The 6,279-nt window shown below is 36.2% G+C and overlaps 1 long non-coding RNA gene across 1 annotated transcript; it reads right to left on the minus strand.

Moving 5' to 3' along the window:
• Window positions 1-1,862: 1,862 nt before the first annotated feature.
• Window positions 1,863-4,206, minus strand: LOC125231824. The gene is made up of 3 exons (XR_007177673.1): window positions 4,183-4,206; window positions 3,598-3,735; window positions 1,863-3,146 (listed from the first exon to the last, which is right to left on the minus strand). It is a non-coding gene; the product is annotated as an uncharacterized LOC125231824 (long non-coding RNA).
• Between the last annotated feature and the right edge of the window lie 2,073 nt (window positions 4,207-6,279).

Here is a 6,279-nt window from a genome sequence, read left to right on the forward strand (position 1 = left end):
AGAATATTTGTATGAAGAAATTACTATTCCTGTTTCCTCTTAACTAATACGCACATAAGTTTTCATGAAAACATGTTTTTTAAATCATAAATACAAAATACAAACATTTATTCAGCAAGTAGGCCACAAGGGCTCTTATACACGTCACTAGCCACAGCACATGAAATATACATAACAATATGTTTAAACTTTCAGACTGAAATACATGATAAACATTTACATTACATAACATGAAAAACATTCAGATATAAATAAATACAACAGCCAATACCTGGGTACACTTTAAATTGAAGTCTAGTCTCGATGGAGTTTTAATAAGCTTTATAGTCAGTGATCGGAATAGGCAGAGTACATTTACCTACACTTGGTAGAACATATAAAAAGTAGATTTCCTTACGACATTTTTTTTTGCGTAACTAACGTCCCGGGAACCTACCGTAATAGGCTAGTTTCCTATAGTTAAAATAAAATATTTTATGCAGTGCACGAAATAAAGCACCACATAATTAGAAGAAAAATATGGACAGTAGTTATTTTTAAACACAATTTTTATTTAATAAGTCAAAGAGAAAGATATAAAGTAAATGAATTGACCGTGACGTCACTCCTCAGTATTTCATAGTAATTCCATATTAGCAAATCGTTTTGACAGTTCATAAAAAGAAGCTGATTTGACTAGTAGGAAACTAGCCTATTAATATAGTTCTAAATAGGTCAAAATACACTGCAAACTGACCTAACTCGAAAATAAAATATTAAAAAAAAAACGTTAAACTAATGTCCACTAACTTTTTAACAGATAAATAGTTAATTAAAGAAATTTAAAAACCGTGACGAGTGGCGGAAAACAGGGTAGCACGCCCAACTTTTAACTGCCTGTCGGGGGAAATAATTCGTGTATAAGCGAATTTTGGCATAGTTGTAGAGAATGGTGTCTTAATTCACGTACTCAAAGTACTCTTGGGTCGGGGTGGTAATGGTAGTATGGAGGGGAAAAGACGGACAATAATAGTAAATTGTACTAACGAGAGTAAGTTGGCTTGCTGGAGCGATTTAAAGAGTCGAGTTAGTAATATTCATACTTCCCGAGTAACGCACAATGTTTTTCATCACACTTGCATTATAAAAAAAAATCTTCCCTGTCCATCTTTTCCTATCCATATTTCATGATCCCAGATAAAAAGTGAACATATTTTTCTTTGTAGAGAATTTTCTGAAGATTACTTGTGTCTTGAAACATTTTTTGCTACGTGGCACAGTTTAAGAAGTATTCACGAAAAACTAAAAAAAGGGACTTTTCCACTCCCCCTCTACCCGTTATCTCCACCCAAACCCCCGAGTACTTTGAGAATGTGGATTAAGACACCATTCCCTACAATTATACCAAAATTCGCTTATACACGAATTAATTCCGATGAGGTAGGCTTCGTTGAGTGTGCTAGGGAGGCCTTTGCTCAGCTGTGGGACACAATATAGGCTGTTAAAATAGTATCTTACGACGTTTTTCAGTACAGATGAGCCTCCGAACGAGACTTCGGAGTCCGAAGTTTCGACCTGGCATATAATGAACCACTTCTCGCACTAGTGCGTAAAAAAACCACCATCTGTACTGAAAAAATAGTTAATTGTTTTACAAGGGGGCAAAGTTATTGTTTAACTGCACGTGCCAATATTGATACTCGAGCAAGCGAAAGATTCCAATATGGCAAAATAGTACATTACGATACAAGTGCGTAAAAAAGGAAGTTCGAAACGAGTAGCGATAAATTAAAACACGACCGAAGGGAGTGTTTTAAATCGACACGAGTTACGAATTTCCTTTTCGCACGTGTATCGTACGACGTTTTTCAGTACAGATGAGCCTCCGAAGTTTAGACCTGGCGTATAATGAACCACTTCTCGCACTAGTGCGTAAAAAAAAACACCATCTGTACTGAAAAAATACTATCGCAAGGAAGTCATTTCGTTTAAAAATAAATATATCTACTCTGCCTATTCCGATTGCTTATAGTACAAGAACTTATTTAGTTAAAAATAGAATAACTAAGGAACTTATAAATTTGGTCTTCTAGTAAAATTTACCGTGTAACAACATGCACTGTCGTCTGTCTAACACAGTCCGTTCTCTATTGGGAAAAGGTGAATTTTTGAGTAGGGCATTGGCGTTTGGTATGGGTATTATACACGTCCTCCCGAGTCAAACAAGACCGGTAGCCACTTTGAACTCCGTGTCCGAAGGGGGAGAGGGGGTCAAAGTATGGAGCTCCTGCTGCTCAGAAAAAAATTCTGGCCGATTAGTTTGAGCTTTTGAGTCAATTTTAGTGTCAGTTTTATGTAACTACTTTTTTAGGGTTCCATAGCAAAATATAGCACAATATTTAATATAATGAATTTTTAGTAGCCACGAAATGCAAACAAATCCTCATATTTCCATATTTTTATACTAATCATGATTTTTAAAAATATTTTTAAAAAGCCTATTTTATTAGTAATCTTTGATGATTCTAATATTTGATGTAAAAAAAATATTGAAAGTACTGCAACGATCGCCATCGCAGCATAGGGGACAGCATAAAGATTTTTAATAATCATTATACTGCGCCCCGAGTGTTACCCACGATCAAGAAGAAGCGACGTGTTAACTTAGGGTATATCTTACTTCCTCCATACTTAATTTTATAAATAATATTTGTTAAGGCACTTGGGCGTGGCGTGAGGAAGTAACAAACACAGTATGCTCACAAACTTTTGCCTTAATAATATTACTGTGATTTTTAATCTTCTTCAATTTAAAAATGAAGCGAACAGTTTACATAAAAATGACACCAAACTTGACTCGAAAGTTCAAAACTAATAGGCCAGAATTTTTTTTCTGAGTACCGGGAGCTCCATACTTTGACCCTTTCGGACACGGAGTTCAAAGTGGCTACCGGTCCTCTTTGACTCAAGAGGATGTATATAATACTCATACCAAACACCATGTCTGTACTCCAATATATATACCTCTCCATACAAGCATGCCCAATGAGAATGGACAAAACAGTACAAACTGACGTCTCTTGAGTTGGGTCTCAGCAGCATGTTGAAACCATTACATGTCTCGAAACTTTCCTCCGTTACATTTGGAAATGTCTGCCTTACAGCACCTGTAAAATTTATAAAATGTTAGGAAACCTTTAGATATATTATTTTAAATCAATTTGGACTAAACGCATATGAATAAGTCTTTTGCAAAAACGTCTTTTTTGGCACAAGCTTTTTTTATTGCCGACTGTACCTTTCTTTCAACAGTTGTCTACTGCTCTCCGAGATGTTTCTAAAAACCCCTTTTACTCAATGGGGATACGACGTTTCATAACAAAGTTCCTATGACCACCTTTCTGCTCCATCATCAGATCAGCTCCATGATACCATAATATTGCATTGTCACATGATTTACATATGCATGCAAAATTTCAGCTCAATCGGAAACCGGGAAGTGGGTCAAATTTAGCTTCTACGTTTTGACCCAAACTAACACACTAACAAGGCAAGTTGAATAAAAGCTTGTAATAAAAGATGGACATTGCCCTTTATGAAGGGTTCATAAGTACTTACGTTTTAGAACATTCGTCAGTATTAGGGTAGATGATGAAATTGTTTTTTCCCTGTCCAGAAGTCATCCCACAAGATTGGTTCCAAACAGCAATTGATGCAGTCCCGTTCCTTGCCTCCTTCTGTTTGCCTTAGCATATCCTAAAAAGAGAAAAGAGAGTCAGTGTTATTCAATCCATAATTACTTCAGCAGAAACGGGCGATTTACTACAGCAGGGGTCAATTCTCCATACAAAAGCTCTCGACTATTTCCTCCCTGGTTTTTTCAACACAGATTATTATATTTATTATCGTTTATATATGTGTCGGACTGTCGTAGGATAGTCAAAATGGGTCAACAATTAGCCAAAAAAAAAACAAACGGTACGACACAGATTATTTCATTATCATTCAAATCCTCAAATTTCATCCTGATTGATTAAGTTTTAGAGGAGGAAACAGTTGAGAGTGGAACCTCAATTTTTATACTATAAATCTAGTTAATAACACAAACTAGTAAGAGATTTTTGCTATACCCTTTTCAGGGTCCAAATATGTACATATTGTAAAAATTATATGGTATGCAAATAAAGAACAATAGTATATTACCTAAGATTCTCTAATTGAAAGGGGAGCTCCTTTCCATTTTCGCTCCTGTTGCCCTTCAATGCAGCCCGTGGAGCAGCTGTGACATACTCCATGTTATTATGAGCAAAAGTAACAAACTCATACCTAAAGCTGAAAACATAAAATTAGTTGAATAAATCAGCATCATTAATATATTTACACAAGTAGAAGTAGTTAGTTTCAATTAGATTTGAATGGTTTTCTCCTCATACCATAAAATTTATTCTATATCTAATCTATCTCATATAATCTAATTAACAGGATAACGTTAGATTCTTCACTCCTACGGTTGCGCCTAGATCAGCATACCTAGGGCATTTTATTTCTTAAATAACTAAAAACTAAACCAAACAAACAAACTCGACCTAAATCAATAAATAACCAGAACTGGCAGGCAAGCATGGTCGTGCGATAAATGATAAAACATTAGGCCATCCCATGCTTGCCTGCCTGGCGCTAAGAATAAAACACATGGACGCCTAACTCAAAGTGCAGTTAACTCGATAGAACTCATTTCATTCAAAGAATCCATACAAAACTTAAGAAACAAAATACTTACTATATGATCCTGGTCTGCATTCCGTGGGTTTCCACTCCGTTCTATATGTGGCGGTTCTGTGCCAGTGCCAGGTGGGCCCTGCCGTTTTTTGATGTCATCCGACCATCTGCTCGTGGTTTCCCGCCACCTCGGCCACCCAGGCTAGGTCTCCACAGCAATACTAGGCGACCCCATTGATCGTCATCTCTGCGAAAAATATAGCCGGTCCATTCCCACTTGAGTTAATCCTTTTTGCAATGTCGGTAACTTTATTGCGTTGGCGAATATCCTCATTTCGAATTCTGTCTCGCAATGAAATTCCTGGCATCGCGCCCTGATAGCTCTTTGCGCCAGTCTGAATTGACGAATTCTTCCAACAGTCAGCGTCTATGTCTCCACGTGTCCACTAAAGTAACACAATTTGTAAAATACCAAAAATTACTTAAAAAACGGCACGGTGGACGTCGGCAAAAACTAATTACAAAATTTACAAGAAAACAATCAAAAAGGTAAGAAAGATGGCGGACTGGTGGCGCACTCGCAGCTCGCTTGTCGTGGCGTCACAAGGGGCGTCAGGGTTACCAACTTAAATGTTTTACCGCTACTTTTTCGTTTTCGCTACAATCCTTACAAAATTTTATAAAAGCAATACTTTGAGAACGAGGTATTTATTTCATTTATTTGTGTGGTATTTAATATGTATTTAATACGAAATTGTCTATTTTGATTTGATTTCCTAGTAATTAGTCTCATTTATTAGTAAGTATATTTAAAGAAGTACGTTACGTAAAATATGCATGCAATGCAATTAAGAAATAACTGACAAATAGTTTTGATACTTATAATTTTTCCATATTTATTCTTTATTCAATTTTTTTTTTAACACGGAGTTTGTACTAACGGTATCTCGAATAAAAGATAACATATTAAATGATAATGAAAGTTGGAATGCACTGCACTGCAAATATTATGTGCTGAGCTGTGCAACAATAATAATTATATCAAATTCAAGCACATCTTATAAGACTGGGGCGCTTGGTATGAGCAACTGATGGGAAGGCTATACGAGTACATTACGTTTAGTTAGAAATTGAAACTTTCTGCCCGTACATGGAATATAATACAATCTTATACTTTTAAACGAACAATTCTTGTATATTTATTTATACTGACGATCTCGGAAACCGCTCTAAAGATTTCGCTGAAATTTGTTATGTGGGGGTTTTTGGGGTGAAAAATCGGTCTAACTTATCCTTAGGTCCGGAAAACGCGAATTTTCGAGTTTTCATGCGTTTTCTTCGCGCGCCATCTCATGTGCAGTAGTTGTACTGTTAAGACAGAATTCTTTCGGTCGATGTAAGTACTATTTATTGCAAACACTAGATGGCGACACAGGTCAAGGCTAAAATGAATAGAAAAATACACTATTTGAGTTTTAATGGCGAAACGCGCGCCATCTCGTGTGGAGTAGTTGTGTTGTTAAGGCTGAGAATTCTTTCGCTCGATGTAGGTACTATTCATTTTTGAACTAGATGGCGACA

This window comes from Leguminivora glycinivorella, chromosome 12 (assembly GCF_023078275.1).
Source record: "Leguminivora glycinivorella isolate SPB_JAAS2020 chromosome 12, LegGlyc_1.1, whole genome shotgun sequence".
Lineage (NCBI taxonomy): Eukaryota > Metazoa > Arthropoda > Insecta > Lepidoptera > Tortricidae > Leguminivora > Leguminivora glycinivorella.